Here is an 18243-nt window from a genome sequence, read left to right on the forward strand (position 1 = left end):
TAAAACACTGACCTCCATAGGAGCACTGCAGACCCGTGGGAAACAAACAACTTCAGAGCCTTAACTGCCCAGAGGATACCGGAAACCCGCTTGATCTGTTACATGTTAATTTAATGAGTCTCCAGGCTCCAGAGGCTGCATCCTTGACTTTGCCGCCATTCATCCACCCACCCGGCCCTTCCACGAGGCCTCCACAAAGTTATCTGCCAGTTGAAGTTTTAATGAACACAGCTTAAAGAAGCACAAAATCAAGAGGAAGGTTTGGCAACCATCTGTTGAATCTGTGCTCCGTCGACAGACAATCCCCCATTTAGAAGCTAGAGTGGATTGTTTTGCCCTGAATGGTGTGAATTTCCTCTCCAAGCAACCCAAAAGCTAGGAGAATGACCACGTTGTACTGAAGAGGCCTGCTCTGAGAGCTTTGAGGCCAGCAAATAAAATCATACATTGTATTCCTTCAGGAGAGGTCAACTTGCTTTATGCACACTATCTAATCAATTCTCAAAGCATTCTATTGAAATGAGGCCAAGGAGCTCCAACACTCACTTTACAGATGGATAACCCGAGGTTCCGAAAGGTTAAAACAGTTTTCAAGGTCACCTTAGGCCAATTCCACACAACTGCAATTACCTGGGCAATGGAGACAAAGAAACAGACAGCAGACAAGTTGTTGAAACAGACAGCAGGCTGGCTTTTGCTCAGAGATACCGTGCCCAGCCACTAAAGAAGGACCAGGACCACACCAGAAGCCAAATAAGCTCCCTATATGCCCAGACTCCTCAGATGATTGACAATTTTCTATTCAACTGGAAACTGCTAGGCAGAGAGAGAACAGCAATGAGGTCACAGATCTGCTATTTATAGGATATCAGCCACCACACTCAGCTGCTTTTCGGTTAAGGTGAATATTGAATGTAATTTTCTTTCTCCAACTCCATCCAGAGAAACTAGTTTCAGAAAAGGAAATTATAGAATTTAATAATATTTCTTGTGACACGGTGATTTGCTTTGTAACACTCTCAGCAACGTTACCACACATCCATCTGGGCTTATTGACCATTAATAAAAATTCAGTCACACTCTTTCTTGCTCCATAGATATTATGTCTCTCTCTCTCTCTCTCTCTCTCTCTCTCTCTCTCTCTCTCTCTCTCTCTCTCTCTCCTTCTCTCCCCCACTTTAGCAAACCAAGCAATAAGGTTTTTTTTTTCTTTTATTTTTCCCATTTGTTCGTTTTGTCCACCGAATTGCAAAGTTGATAACAAAACAGAACGCCGGTGTTGAAAAAAGCAGATAAATAAATAACACGACCGTTTTATGAGGCAGGGCCTCTGGGGCACCGCTGTTTGCCTGTTAAGTTGCAAGACTTAATTCCTGTGAAACTACGCTTCCTCACATTTCTTTTAGCCGCCTTGGATCTGAGGTATGTGAGGGTTTCCAGAGGGGGGAGGGCTAGCCGGAAGCCTCCGGCCTTTTGATGTAGATTGATGCATGACAGTAGCCCCTGTGCTAAAGATCAAGTTTTGTTTCTCTCCTGCTTCGCTCCCAGCTCCTGAGGAGACATTCCTTAGCTCAAGGGAGCACACCACTCTGCAGTCCTGGACCACACCAAAAATGGCAAATAAAAATGGCTGCTGCGTTCTGTGACTCACCGACCACAACCAAAACTGCCAAAATCTGGGGACATTTTTTTAAAGCACCCAGGAGCTTTCAAGGCTCAAAATAAGAGGTAAAGAAATGAGAGAAAACTGCCCGAGGGACATCTCCAAGCTTTTATTTGGGATGAGACAGAGGACAAGAAAATGGCTATGGGCCAACAGCTCAGGATCTTGGGGCCTTCTAACCAATCAGGAGCTACTGAAGCAAAGGCTGACCTGGTCCCAGAACACTGTTGTTGGCACGTGCATTGACCAGACGAGAGATCTTCATATTTGTGTGGGAATACCCGTTGCTTAAAAGTCATTCAGATCACAGATTCCAGCCAGACCCAGACTGACATGACAGAAAATATAAAAAATGGGTTGCAAGTGCATCTGCATGCTAACCAGACTCTCATAACCTTAGGACCTCACGTGGAGGCTGAGAAAGTCATCCACAACACCTTGGAGGATGTTTGCAGAGCCAGTTACACACCCGGCCTGCCAAAACACCACGTTCTACTTTACATTTGATGAACGCCGCAGCTACCTAGCTAACGGATAATTCAAGTAAAGGACTACAAACAAACCTATGAGATCTCATTTAGACACTTTAAAAGAAATGCTCAGCCGAGAGAGCAATTACAATTCTTTAAAAGATCATAGCTGCAGCTGTCACTTTGAAATGCAGAATGAGTTTTCTATGGGTAAGAAAGATCAGAGACATGTTTGCCCTTCATGATGGCATTTTATGTGCAAGAGCTTCTTCTATACATGCATGCTGTGTGTGTGTGTGTGTGTGTGTGTGTGTGTGTGCAGATGTGTGCATATGCATGCACACTCATGCATTTCTTCCATTGACCAACGTCTTCTGGGAGCCCCTCCCCCGACACCATATGCCAGTCTTCCTCCCTGTGCCCTCACTGTTCCCTTTGTCTCCTTTGACAGCCCCCCTTTTACCATCATTCAGCTTTGGCTGATGTAACAAAGCTAGCGATGCTGAAGAGACAGTTGGCCACTTTATAGAGAGAAAACCAGGAGTCACCAAAATCATAAGGCACTGATTATTAAGATTTCAAACCTACAAAATATAATTTTACATTATGTCATTTGACTTCCACCAAAAAAAAAAGGTTATGAAAGGAAATGTTGTTATATTCAAGCAAGGGCATGAACTGAGGAGAAAGTGGGTATCTTGTTGAAGGCTGCTGTGTAGCAGAAGGAAGAGCTCGGACCTAGAAAAAAAATCATAATTTTAGCCCTAGAGTTGAGAGAGGAAGGACTCTTAAAAACTACTCAAATTCTTGATGCTATTATGGTGTTCCAGTTTGAAACCTGAGTTTAAAAAAATTGATTACATAAAACCACCGGACTGTAAACAGGATTCAATTTATCCTGAGGTAATTTATCCAATGGTGTGAAGAAAAGCACTTTTTGCATTTTCCTAGGAAGGAAAAGGGAAAAAAATAGCACAGAACAGCCATTCAGTAGGCTTAGAGACTGAATGCCCTGTGCTCCAGACACCGACCTAGCCGCTTCAGGGCTGGTCTTGCAGTTCAGATCAGTGGGTCCTTGTTTATTTCAGGGATGACCATTCTAACCTGCAAAATAACAATATTGAATATCCTGAATTAGTCCAAATAACTCAGAATTATCTGAAACATACCAAACCATGGGACTGTCACACCCTGGTATGAAATCAGGCAATACTGTCAAAGCAACTAAGAAAATCCAATGCTACACAGAAAAACCACTAGATAAGTCTTGGAACTTGATGAAACCCCATTCTTTGAGTTAGCGACTGAGCTTGATCCAATCAACAAGGCAACATTCTCCCATATCTATACGTGGTACCTATAGCCACAATATCTGAGGTCTAGAGTGGCTTAAGAGTACTCATACTCTTTTAGCAGTAGACAATCGAGGTAAAAATGGAGAAGATGACCAGCTCTCTAGAGTGCTGCTGACATTCCAGTTATTGAAAAACAAATAACAACAATAAAACAAGAACAAAGCCTTTATATCATTTGTGGCACAGCTCATAAGGTCATTTATTAAAGCAACCCCCCAAACCCTAGCCGAGTCAATTACAAGCTACCAGAAGGAACCTTGTGCATTTTAATTAGCATCCTTGATCGCCGTAGTATAAAAACTAAAACCTGTGAATTTGCTGGGGATATTGCTCCAACTAGTCTGAGGGTTATTGGTAATTAAAGGAGTCTTTTCTTTAGAAGATAAAACTTTAAAATCAGAATTGTAATCCAGAGTTGTCTCAGGAAAAGTTTACATTTCGGGAGGCTATTTAGTTTTTGCTTTTTTTTTTCTTCTTGTTCCAAATATATTGAACCTTCCGTGAGAGCAATACTGAGGCTCAGGCCAGCATCTCATTTGGCTGTGGGCAGCAAGGATTCAGAAAACTCAGCAATACGTGGCTACTTCCTGCTTACAGAGGTCGAGAGAAGCAATGGCTGTAAATCTGAGAGGAAAATGCCACCCAGAGGAAAGATTTAATGATGGAGTGTCCATGCGGAGACTAAATGAACTTCCCTTGGACTTTATGCAGGGAAGAGCTAAATGAGTACTCATGTAGACTGAGAAATTGGACTGTGACTTAGCCTGTCCCAGCTTTCTGCTCCAAAGCCCCATCTGCATCATTTAGATATGATAGCAACCACAGCAATATCATCTAGGTTTATTTTCCTCTGAAATAAAACTGCAGAAACGTCCACATGTACCTGTTCGTCTCTGATAGGGCATCTATGTAACTTGCAAAACTGGCCGTTATCTCTTTCCATGGAGCCCCACCTCTATAGACCTCCACCATTGGCTATGCCCCTTGCAAGATGAATAACATGGGTGTACAGAAATCACTAAGTCACCAGGCAGTAAAGTACAAAGCTTAAAAGAGCCTTTGTTCTTTATCCCTGTTTTTCAATTTGTCCAATCCCAGAGCAGCTTCACTTTCTAAGGACCCAAGACTTGATTTCTGACTCAACACCTGCACTTCAGAAAATGATGTTGATGATAATAATAATAATAGTAATAATCTGATTGAAGAAAATTCTTACTAAGTAGGCTATGACTTAAGGGATTCCTTCATGCAAGAATTTCAGAAGGACTGGAATAGAAGATGACTTGAGACCATTTGTCATCGATTGGCAAAAGGCACAGAAAGGCTCTTCTCTGGAACCCCCTCAAATCCTGCTATGGAATTGACCAAGATTATCAACATGTGAGAAGTTTCAACCAGAAATATTGCTAGAAAATCTTTTATGCACATAAACTAATAAGCTAAGAAAGATGGATAAATGCCTTTTCATCTTCTGAGACAAACAGCTTACCATGAAATTATTTTGAGGAAAATGTAAAGAGCATCTCCAAAGTCAGTAAGATATTCATTCAATAACTGTGGACGGTAAAGGCAATGATGGCCCAGATACTCCAGCTCCTGGATCTAAAATGGTCCCAATCATTTGAACAGAAGGAGATAAAATATCAAAAGTCAAATCAGGCATCTTTAAATTGATCCAGTAAAATCGTAACACTTCATTTCATCTTGAGAACACAGTGAGGGAACATTTGAGACAGTTGTTGAAAATTCCCTCTAGGGTGGTCATGCTATACAAACACCACAAGTACATTCAGAGACGTTTAATGTACTGTATCTGGGTTTTAATTGTTCTGCCCAGACAATTAGCTAGGGACTGCTTGTAACAAACAGAAAAAAGAAGACATAAAAACAAAGAAAACATTGAAAGTTTACAAGTGAATTTTGTGGGTGTGCATTCCCATTTAAATAACACACACATACACATACATGATACTGTCTGATATATTGCTTAGTTTTCTGTACCTGTAATGAAGATATCTGAGAAAGTTTAAAGGAAATAAATAACTATTCAGAATAAATATCTATTCTGAAATATCTACTCATGGTTCCAGAGGATTTCCTATGATCTAGGCTAGCTTCATTTCTTTGGACCTAATGTGAGGCAAAATGCCATGACATTGAACATATGTAGAAGAGATTATTCACCTCACAGCAGACAGGAGGAAGACAGAAGTCATACTCTTCAAAGACACATCCCCAGTCAACAACATCTTATTGAAAACTTCCATCATCTCCCAAAAATCCAGTCAAAACTTGAACTAATAAATGGATTAATCTATTTATAAAGAATCATCATGGTCCAACCAAAACCCACCAGCTGACAAACAACTTCCCAACACATAAACGTCTCAGGAAATTTCATTTTCAAGTCATAAAGTCTATCTCACAATACTAATACCTTCTGACCTCTGCAGGCACCAAACATATATATGCAAATCACACACACACACACACACACACACACACACACACACACACATACACACACACGGGTAGCAGGGGACACTAAATATAAAAAAGTAGAAGAAACACAAGACAGAAACATATAATTTTTCAAAGAGACAAAGTAACTAAGACTAGAGAAAGAGGCTATATCTTGTACTTATAGTAGCAATGTAAGTTAAAATAGCCATTATGGAAAACAGTATAGAGGCCTCTCAAAAACTAGAACTTTGGGGAGCTTCCTGTTCCACCACCAGGTGTAAATTTAAAGAAACTTTAATTAGCAGGTTAAAAAAAGTCACACAATCATGTTTGTAGCAGCTTTATTCACAACAACCAAGTTACAGCCTGGACCTAGGTGTCTATCATGAGTGGATAAGGGATATGTGGTGTATATATACACAATGAAATACCAAAGCTGAGAATGAAATTTATCATGTGCAACCATTTGCAACAGCTTCAAAATGTTTAGAAACAAATTTAACCAAGGAAATGAACAGCCTCTAGAAAGAAAATTGTAGAACACATGTACAAGAGATTGAAGACATTGCAAAAAGCGTCTAAAACATCTTATATTCAATTCAAAGAATTGAAATTGTTAGAGTCATAAAGTAACAGACAGACGCAATTTCCATAAAAATGTCATTGAATTTCTTCACAAAAATAGGAAAAAAAAACTACTGAAATTTGTAAGGAATCTCATAAACACACACACACACACACACACACACACACACACACACACACACGTAGCTACAAAAAACTGAACTCAAAAATATATTTCAAAATTTCTCCTTGAATTTTGAATATTTCCAACATAAAGAAATGATGTGTGCCTGCATAATAATATATGAAGAAAACAAAAATAAGTTAGCTTACAGCTTATTTTTTAATTTTTAATCAATTATTTTATTTACTTACATTCCAAATGTCCCCTCCCAGAGTTCACCTACCCTCCTTTTTGCTTCTTAGAGGGTACCCCCCCATCCCCTTTCTCTGGGCCATCAAGTCTCTACAGGATTAGGTACATCCTCAACCACTGAAGCCAGACATGGCAGTCTTCTCTGCAAATATGTCCTGAGGGTCTCACACCAGCCCATGTGTGAGCAATAGAAATAACTAATGATCCATAATTATTATCTTATGACAGCAACATGTACATTTTAGTTTTATGTATTTTTATTTTAAAAATATTTATTTATGTATACGAACTGCACACTTCAAGGTCTACATGTGGAGGGTAGAGGACAATTTGTAGGAGACAGTTCTTTTCCTCTATCATTTGGACTCCTGGGACCAAATCAGGCCATTAAGCTTCATTCATACCAACTACCTTTATAGCCAAACCATCTTCATGATCTCTCAAATGCTAATTTTAAAATCCATATTTTTAAATGGATAAGCCCTTACCTTATTCTTTCTTGGAAGCTAATTTATTAATTTCATAGGGGTGCTACTTATATAAAATGTCCTAGTGATTTTAGTAACTGAAGTCTACAGTTGAGCTAAATTATTCATAGTATTCTGAGTGGTCCATAGGCATCTACAAACTTCAAGGGGGGAAATTCTGTTCTTTCCATGAGCCACTGAAAGACATTTAGCATTTTATGCCACAGTGAGTCCAACACCAAAATAGCACTGGCAGTATCCATAACCATTTCTATGGCATAAATTTCCTTTGCTTTGTTTCTATATCTCAAAATGATATTTATCTTACCACTTTGGAAGACAAGTACTGGTAGTTCATTGGAGAGATATATGCATTTCTATATGCTTTTACATGTATAATCCCAGGTCACAAATGTCTTAATAACATTTTAGTAACTGTACCTAATTTCATTGGTTGTCAGACTCAACAAACGTGGTTTTTTTTTCCCTCTGCTTTTGAGGACCTTAGTCATCATCTATGAAAAACTACTATTCACCTGAGAATATAATCCTCATCCAATTAAGCAGAAAGATGCTCTCATGGATAGGAACTATTCATAGTTCAAATAGATACAATAATAGATGAGATTCCTGCAGGAACTACGCAAGCTCGATTCTACAGAAATTAGTGACTACATTTAATAATATAAATTGTGATAAAAAAAAAGTGTTAGAGTCAAGAGAATGCTTAGGTAAACATGTGTTTGTTTGTTTTTTAAAGAATAATGGCGCCAATGTGAATTCCAAAGGATGTTGATGGCCACATGTCCCTGTAAGGAGCAAGTCCATCTTCAGAAGCAGCTAAAGACAGGGTGGAAATTCCTACTTTGTACTGTAGCAAACCAATCGTCAGAACTGGCAAGAATAAGATGAACTTCCCAGAATAAAGACATTCCATGCTTTAGCAAGTAAGAAAAGCAGAGAAGAAAAGGACAACTGAGTACCAACAGACAAGGAAAGTGTTTGTTTTACTAACTACACAACTTTAGAAAATGTCTGTCGTGCATTGAATAGTTAACAGAAAACAGTTTTCCTTCTCTCTTCTTATCTCTCAACTATCTATCTATCATCTATCTATCTATCTATCTATCTATCTATCTATCTATCTATATCTCTCATATCACCTCTCAAAAGAGGCCCTTTGAATTTGTTGCAAACTCTGAGATTTGCTCATGTTTCTATGACTTTAAATAAAATACTTTTTGTCTTTATGTGTGTGTGTGTGTGTGTGTGTGTTGCATGTAAGTATAGCAGAAGAAAGCATCAAATCCTCTAGAGCTAGAGTTACAGCCAATGGTGACCCAAAATGGTCAGCCTTGGGTCTTGTGGAAGATGAGTACATCCCTTCATCACTGAACAACCTCTCCAGACTATTATGCTTCCACATTCTGAAGTGGGCCCCAGTTTATCTCCGTTTTGCCATGAAGCAGACTCTTCAAAAAAGAATCTTTTTCAAACCAAGGTGTGATGTGAAAGGATCACAGACAATTAACACTAACATTTCTAAATATACGATGATATTTAAAAAGGATTTCATGCTATTTAGATGCACGTAAATACTGGCAATTATTTTGTGTTTAGGCAGAAAAAAAGTATAAGGAAGGAATTTATGAAGCTTATTAGAATCTAATTTGTTACACAAAAGAGTGCATTCCTGCTACATTTCAGCCTAATATATAGAGCTGTTTTATTCTATTTATCACAAACAATAATTATTAAAGCCTTCCTTTAAAAATATCACAATGTATCATTTGCTGTAACTCAGAAATCCGAGTACTATATATCCTTGAATGTTGAGATGATCATAAAATTATTCCAGGAGGGAAAAGATCAGTGTCAAGGCAGCACTATTTTGAGATGTATGATAAAGTACCATCGAGGGTGAATTTTCCACGCTGTACTGCCATCCCCAAAACTCTGCATGCCAAGAATAGGGTGTATGCCTCTAAAGAGGGAAGACATACCAGCCAGAATCTTAAACAGCAACGTACATGTTTGATTCCAGTGTCTGAAGGGTCACTGAAAAACGTTACTGATAAAGGAGTCTTCTAATATCATCTATAGAAATGGGTCAGAAAGAAAGATGACTTTAAGGGATAAAGCAGAAATCTAATGGGAGAGTCTCTGTAGTAAAGTGTCTAGACAGGCAACTATTCTAGTTACCCATTTCTCTGGACAGAAGTAGAATGACCACTATCACTGGTCTCTTTACATCTCTGTCACTGACCAATGTTCTGATCTTCTTTAGAAAAATAGGAGTATTTTTCAAACATAAAAGTATATAAATTCTGGACACAATCATTTACTTTAAAGATGATTTTCATTCTTGTTGATACAAGTATTTTCCTCTGAGACAGGGAGAAAGGCTACATCTTTAAAATACAAATAAAAAGCAATGTATGGCTATTGATAACAGGAACAGCAATCAGGGCCATTTTTATAGACATACCAGACGTACTTATGCATTCAGAAGCCTGTGTCCCAGAAAACAAGATTGACTTCTTGTGTCAGCATGCACTCCTACAGTGAGGATTGGTCAGATGGTTCAGTCTTTCAGATTCCCAGCCTGGTCCACCTTAGTGTAAAAACTTCTGCCTCCCAGGCTGTCGAAAAGAAGTAATTGCCTGCCCAACACAAAGGGTTAAGGACTCTGTAGTCATGCAGCCTCCTGCTCTCTTGACTTCTTTTCCCAGGCTGTTCACTCCACACCTGCAAAATCAACCTTTCCATAATTTCCCACAACACCTCTAATAAGACAAGCGATTTCATGAGGAGTCACCTTCTGTGTGAGCACATCCTTCCCTCAGTGGAAGTGGCTCTCTGTCAACATCAACAAAGTCACCCACAGGCTAACATGTCATTTCTCCATCTGCCCTGTGTCAATTTGCACTTGGAGACACGTGGCTTCTTTTCTTTACTTCCTCTGTGACTTGTTGCCCTAATGTTTTAGCTCCTGGAGGGTAAAGGTTTTGCTTTCTAGTTCTTTTAACCTGGCCCCCTCAATCACCTCAGCCTGTATCCCCAGCTCTGTCTAACGCTGGAGAGACATTAATTTTGTGTTGATTGTCCGTCTAATGAGAAATTATGTTAGCATTACAGGGAAAAGAAATTTACAGAGACATATAAGCAGCAGAATAAAGAGAGGAATCAAAAAAAGGTGAAGAAGTCACCCTTTCCTTTGTTTAAAAGGTAAATGATTTATTTGCTCCAGTCTCACAAAGAATACGGGCACCTTCCCTGTGGCTACTTCCTACGGATAGTGGCAGCAGAGAAAAATCAGAAATGTGAGTCTCAAAGCAGAGGTAACAGAAACACTTGGAGGAAAAGGCCACAATAAATCAATAAGTACTTAGAGTTACAAAGGATTTAAAGAGAGTACATGCAAACATTTTTCTCGTGTATTATACTGCCATCTTTTATGAGACTTATTATTGCTTATTGCAGTAAGAAAGCAGATGTCACCCTCTTTTAAAATCCTTTCTGTGGTGCTGTGGATGAGCCCCGGGCTTTGCATGCATTTACTCTTGTCCTATTCTAAAACGGCCACGGTCAAAAGCTATATTTGATATATATATATATATATATATATATATATATATATATATATATATACACATATATATATATACATATATATGTATATGTGTAATATATACACATATATACATATATATACATACACATATATACATATATATACATAAACATATATACATATATATACATATATATGAACATATATATGTTCACAATAGCATATGATTGACTATGTGTAGATTGGAGCTAGAAATAGCTCTCTATAACAGGGTAATTCTCTCTTCACACAACTGAAAACAATAATTTCATAATGAGTAAGAAAAAAAATCTCTGCACAGTTAAAAGTGGACTGAATGAGAAGCAACATGGAGCTCATGGTGGTTATTGCGTCTGTTTTTCTGTTTCATTAAAACCCAAAAGAACTTACTCCCTCCTGCCATTGCCCTAAGGAGCGACATTTATTCCAGGAATGTGCCTCGACCGAGATGGAGGATGGCATTTTTTGCTACAAATGAATCACACCTGGAGAACGGTGTTTAAATCGTGGAGCTATCTGGAGATGAGTTAGTAAGCAGGATGCAAATCAGAACAAAATCACATCTTCTCGGAAAATGGCAAAACAAACCCCACCTGGATGTGTGCTGGTGAGAAACAATGAAAATGAGGAGCTTGCTTCAAGGTTGAAATCTCATTTCAATGTGGCCCCATTAAACCTTTATCATTCTAAGTGAATGCAATAATTTTAATATTGTATAACCTACATAGGATTTTGATTAACACGACTTGACAGGTAGGAAAGAAATTTGCCTTCAAAACTACTTCAGCATGATCATAAAGAATAGCTACTTCAGAGTTAGATGTTGGAATGATTTTTTAAGTGTTGTATTGTGATAAGAAAAAATTTCTCGGGAATCACTTATTTAATTTTAAACACTTTTACAAACCATCCTGGCAGACATTTCTTATTAACATTAAAGTAGATTCACGTTGATGCTATGAAGCATAAAAGGCTTCAAGACACTGATGTATTTTGTGACATTAGTGAATCACAAAACAGATATAAATCCTTTCTGTAAAAGAAGGCAATGCCCTTTAAGTAAGAGAAATCTGTGGAAAAATTAATAAAGAAAATTCTTCAGAATAAAAACTCCAAGTACACTGTCATATTAAAAGTAGAAGTCCATAACTGGAAAATGCTCATTACTAAATTTTCACAGGTCATTTTAAGAGTGAGTTTCAGTCAAAACCTAAAGGACAAATAAGTAGAAAAAATGTTGGTGAGCTATGAAAGTCTGAAAACAAGAACTGTAAAGATAAAACGATGAGAGAGATTGGTCAGTTAAAGTGAACGTCACTTGCCATAAATGAGAACATTTAGATATAAAGTTACCAGGAAAAAAAAATTTAAGCAAAAACATGAGAATTTGTGTGTAAGCTTGTGTGTGCACACATTGTGTGTTTGAATGGCATGGGACTTCTATTTTGATACAGATGGCCAATATGTAGCTATAAGATATGGATGAGACTACTTGGAGTCGGATTTGAGAAAAGATCCACGTTCCCTTTGGAATAAGAAGGGAGTGTCAACAGAAGCCAAAGAATTAAGAAAGAGAGAGAAATAGAGACAGAGACAGAAAGAGACAGAGACAGAGAGAGAGAGCAAATTACAGAAAATACAGTATTTTATAGTCTCTAGGATTATTATGTCATAGTCACTAAATGGTTTCTATAATAATTCTTAGCTATGAGTGGAGAAGAATGAGAAGAAAGGGGAGGAAGAAGAGAATAGGTAACAGGAAATGGAGACAAAGCCAGGGAGGGAAGAAGGGAGGGAGGGAAAGAGAGAGAGAGAGGGAGGAAGAGAGAGAGAACAGCTACATATATTCTACATACATATCCTACTTAATTTTTCCCAGCAGTCTCACTTGAAAGCCCCTTTACCTGAGTTCACTGATTTGTCACTGATTTGTCACAGGTTAAACTGACTAAAAACGTCTAAAGCAATGTTTGAAGTGGGTGATAGCCACCTCTATTTAATATCAAGTTCTCTGGGAAGCACTTCACACAAGTTATCACATTGTAGACCATAAAACCTAAGAACCTAACACTCATCTTGGTCATTATTTTTAAAGAATGAGAACACTGTAATTTAGTGGCATATCTCCCTGTGAAAATGCAGAGGCTAGAAATCAAGTATGGGGCCTTCTGGTCTACAAGTCATTACTAAAGATAACAACAGTCATGTAGTTACAACAGTAATCCATTCTATTGGGCAGGGGAGTGTTTCAACTTACAACTTTCAGGTCCATCACTGAGGGAAGTCAAAGCAAGAACTCAAGGAAGGAACTGATGCAGAAGTCATAGGAAAACACTGAGTACTGGCTTGCTCCTTGCGGCCTGCAAATTTGTAAACAAGACTTCTTATCAAGGTAATATTTTATATTCCCTAGCATTTCCCCATTGACTATATCTCCTGATAGCATGTGCTCTCCATGAAACAGATAGCAGCAACTTAACCAAATGTTTTGTAATCAAGTAATTGCTTGCTTTTCATTTTGTCATATTTTTCTCTGCCACTTCTTTTACTAACGTTGGATTTTAGGTTTTATATGCTATCTATAAGGAAAATCCCACAAATAATAGAGACATAAATAATATAGCTTCTCTTGAACGCATAGGGAACCCAAAAGGAAAGGATCTGAGGTTGACAGATATTACTACCCTATGTTTCAGTGAAATGCAAGTTCTCTTATCTATAGCTACCCACCTGACAATTAATATGGAGTTATTAACCCCAGCACCATCAGCTGTAGGTGCCAGATGGGTGTAACAGCTATAATCATAAAAGATCCTAAACAATAATAAAAGAGTGAGGTTAGGAAAAAACCTCTTGTATTTAAGAGGATGTTCCAGAAATAGTACATGACTCTTGGTGAACTGTCACTGGGTCTGTCTGACCTTCACAGGCAATGGAGAATAGAAACTGTACTCTTTTAGTTGAGCAATTTATGCCAACCAGGAAAACTAGGATTTTGTCAAAAAAAGAAAAAGAAAAATCAGTATCAGAAGGTATTTCTCAAATATATTTAGATGGTTCTAGTAAGAGAATTAAGCTAATTTTATACCTGCATTTGACATCGAACATAGTTATCTTTCAAAGTATTAGAAAGTGATTTATTTTGATCTGCTTTACGTTTCTCAGTCCTGTGCAATGGAATAACATCAGAAATTGTGGACTGATATTATAGATTAAATTAAAATTATGCTATATATGTATACATATAAATAATATATTATATATTATATTATACATATATAACTTAAATATATACATATAATAATATAAACAATAATATATAATAATATAAAGCATACTAAATCACTATATTGAAAATTTATCATAAATTATGTCTATATAGTATCATACTCTGTAGTATCTATTATACTTATTTTTTTTTAACTTTTGATTATATATTTCTTTACTTACATCTTGAAGGTTATTCTCCTTCCAGGTTTCCTGTCCATAAGTCCACATTTCCTCCCCTCCCCCCCAATGCGGGTATTCCTCCTATACATCCCCCTGATTGCCCTCCCCCATATTCTCCTGCAGTGGGGGTCCAACCTTGGCAGGACCAAGGGCTTCCCCTTCCACTGGTGACCCAACAAGGCTATTCTCTGCTACATATGTAGTTGGAACCCTGGGTCCATGTATAGTCTTTCAGTAGTGGTTTAGTCCCTGGAAGCTCTGGTTGGTTGGCATTGTTGTTCTTGGGGCGTTGCAAGCCCCTTCAACTCTTTCAATCCTTCCTCTGATTCCCCCCAAGGGGGTCCTATTCTCAGTTCAGTGGTTTGCTGCTAGCATTGACCTCTGTACTGGACATGCTCTGGATGTGTCTTTTAGGAGAGATCTATATCCATTCCCTTTCTGCATGCATTTTTTAACTTCATCAATTTTATCTAGTATTGGTGACTGTATATATATATGGGCCACATGTGTGTCAGGCTCTGAATGGCCATTCCTTGAGCTGCCGCTCTAAAATTTCCTTCCATATCCCCTCCTATGAATATTTTCCCCCTTTTAAGGAGTGGGAACATGTGCATTTTGGTCATCCTTCTTGATCTTCCTATGGTTTGTAGATTCCATCCTGGGTAATTTGAGCTTTTTGGCTAATATCCACTTATCAATGAGTACATACCATGTGTGTTTTTCTGTGATTGGGTTACCTCATTCAGGATGATATTTTCTAGTTCATTCCATTTGCCTATGAATTTCATGAAGTCATTGTTTTTGATAGCTGAGTAGTACTCCATTGTGTAGATGTACCACATTTTCTGTATCCATTCCTCTGTTGAAGGGCATCTGGGTTCTTTCCAGCTTCTGGTTATTATAAATAAGGCTGCTATGAACATAGTGGAGCATGTGTCTTTGTTGGATGTTGGAGCATCTTTTGGGTATATGCCCAAGAGAGGTATTGCTGGGTCCTCAGGTAGTTCAATGTCCAATTTTCTGAGGAACCTCCATATGATTTCCAGAGTGGTTGTACCAGTTTGCAATCCCACCAACAATGGAGGAGTGTTCCTCTTTCTCCACATCCTCGCCAGCATCTGCTGTCACCTGAGTTTTTTATCTTAGCCATTCTGACTGGTGTGAGGTGGAATCTCAGGGTTGTTTTGATTTGTATTTCCCTGATGACTAAGGATGTTGAACATTTCTTTAGGTGTTTTTTGGCCATTTGATAATCCTCAGCTGAAAATGTTTTGTTTAGCTCTTTATCCCATTTTTAATAGGGAGATTTGGCTCTCTGGAGTCTAACTTCTTGAGTTCTTTGTATATTTTGGATATAAGACCTCTATCAGATGTAGGATTGGTAAAGATCTTTTCCCAATCTGTTGGTTGTTGTTTTGTCCTAATGACAGTGTCGTTTGCCTTACAGAAACTTGGCAGTTTTATGAGGTCCCATTTGTCCATTCTTGATCTTAGAGCATAAGCCATTGGTGTTTTGTTCAGGAAATTTTCCCCAGTGCCCATGTATTCGAGACTCTTCCCCACGTTTTCTTCTATTAGTTTTGAGTGTATCTGGTGATAAGAATGGATTGATTTGCATTCTTCTACATGATGACCTCCAGTTGAACCAGCACCATTTGTTGAAAATGCTCTCTTTCTTCTCTTGGATGGTTTTAGCTCCTTTGTCAAAGATCAGTGGCTATAGATGTGGGGGTTCATTTCTGGGTCTTCAATTCTGTTCCACTGATCTGTGTGTCTGTCTCTGTACCAATACCATACAGTTTTTATGACTATTGCTCTGTAATACTGCTTGAAGTCAGGGATGGTGATTCCCCCAGAAATTCTTTTATTGTTGAGTATAGTTTTTGCTATCTTGGGTTTTTTTGTTATTCCAAATGAATTTGAAAATTGCTCTTTCTATCTCTATAAAGAATTGAGTAGGAATTTTGATGGGGATGCATGGAATCTGTAGATTGCTTTTGACAAAATGGCCATCTTTACTATATTAATCCTGCCAATCCATGAGCATGGAAAATCTTTCCATCTTCTGAGATCTTCTATACTTATATTTTATACTAAAGAAATTCCTCCCAAAAAGAACACATGTTCCTGAGAAATTTTTAAGACTTAAAATGAAGCAAATTTGTAAGTTTGAAATATAATAATAATAATAATAATAATAATAATAATAATAATAATAATCTGTGCTGAATTCAGTTAGTATTAGACATAACACTACAAAAAAAAAGGCTGTTTGTTTTACTGTTTACAGCCTCCAAAGGACTGGATATCTCCCAGGAAATTCCAGTCCTAGGAGGGATCCAGCAAACACCAAGAACTGAATGGTTCAGGCTGAAGTACAGATTGAAATCAGAATAGGGATGTTACTTCAGGTCCAATGTCTCTGATTTCTGTGAGTCAGCCTTCATTCATGCAGGTTTCGACAGCAAGACAATCCCAAGTGAAACTTAAAGATAAAAGAAACCCAGAAAGTCACTGTGCAATCTTTAGTATAATAAAAAGTATTCTACTCGCATGTACAGTCAATTTCCATGATCTTATTTCGTGAGAGATAATAGTTGTATACAATGATTTTTTTTTAGCACTGACCTGTAGAATTCAAAGAAGCAATGAACTGTTAAAATCAAACTGCTTTTATCAGTATGACTAATGTAAGTTCAGATATATACCAAATTTGAAACTATATTCATAAAATTTATTACTTTTACGTATGTTTATATGAATTTTGGGTAACGATTCAAGCATTATTTAGCAAATGTTTCATGGCAACCTAGACTAAACACATTTATTTAATAATGTTGCTTGGACTCTCAGAACAAATGCTAAACACTCAGCCATGTGTAATTAGATTATCTCAGGAATATAAAGTTTATTTTTCATATGACATAGATTCTTTCCTCTTTTTACTCTACAACCTTGTTCCCCCTGGTTTCTTTATCTAGTGAAATGCCCTGTACATGGAAGATATTCAACAAATTTGGTTAGGTAATAGGTAGGTCAATGGTAATGTTAGAATTGCCTTTGTACAAAGATGCATTAAGAAGCAATGTAGGTCAGTCCTGCAGAGCCTGACTAACTGGTTCTGACACTGGCAAACAGCATTCACTCTGACTAATCCTAAAGATTGCTTATTAACAACACATGCAATTTTAACTGACTGAAGTCAGCAGAGGCAAAAAAGATGAGAAATGATTCAATTCAAGTTGCTACACTTCAATTATCAAGGAGAGACAAAACATTTTAAGGTTTCCAGAAGTTGCAAAACCTCTCTACACCCAATAATTAAAACAACCTGCTAACAAATGTTACCAACAACTCAATTTTACTTTACCATTAGTCATTGGTAAGAATGGGAAGATTTACTAGGTTTATTGACTTCCACTGCCAATTTATACGCAGGACCCCAAGGAATCTGTGACTGCATAAGAAAAGTAAATTGGCAGTAATTTATAGCTAGCCCTTTAGTTTCCCAATATATATTTTCTTTTCTCAATATTTTCTTCTAAGCCACCAAGATAGATTTTCCTTATCACTATTTTTGATAAGGTGAATTTATAGTGTCATGAATAGACAGAAAAAAAGATGAACAAGAAAAAGAAAAACATGTATTATTTAATATGACCTTTTAAATAATTAGCATGCAAATGCTGGACAAAATAATGAATGAGATTCTCATAGTGGGCTCTATCATTATTTTCTGATGGCTTTGAATACATCAGTTATGATCTTAAGCTAGAATTTTCTTAACTGTCCCACACAGTGACAGTGTTCTCACATTTCTTC

General features: G+C 37.5%; 1 long non-coding RNA gene across 2 annotated transcripts in view; it reads right to left on the minus strand.

The window, feature by feature from the left end:
* LOC102546491 (uncharacterized) overlaps window positions 1-18243 on the minus strand; it is a 266102-nt gene that overhangs the window by 10145 nt on the left and 237714 nt on the right. The window contains exons 7-8 of one of the 2 annotated variants that reach the window (XR_010062772.1): window positions 13229-13331; window positions 547-10021 (exon numbers count right to left, since the gene is read on the minus strand). This is a non-coding gene — a long non-coding RNA (uncharacterized LOC102546491). The remainder of the gene's footprint in view (window positions 1-546; window positions 10022-13228; window positions 13332-18243) is intronic. The other variant, XR_010062773.1, reaches the window with a different exon arrangement.

Source organism: Rattus norvegicus, chromosome 1, assembly GCF_036323735.1.
Source record: "Rattus norvegicus strain BN/NHsdMcwi chromosome 1, GRCr8, whole genome shotgun sequence".
Classification (NCBI taxonomy): Eukaryota; Metazoa; Chordata; class Mammalia; order Rodentia; family Muridae; genus Rattus; species Rattus norvegicus.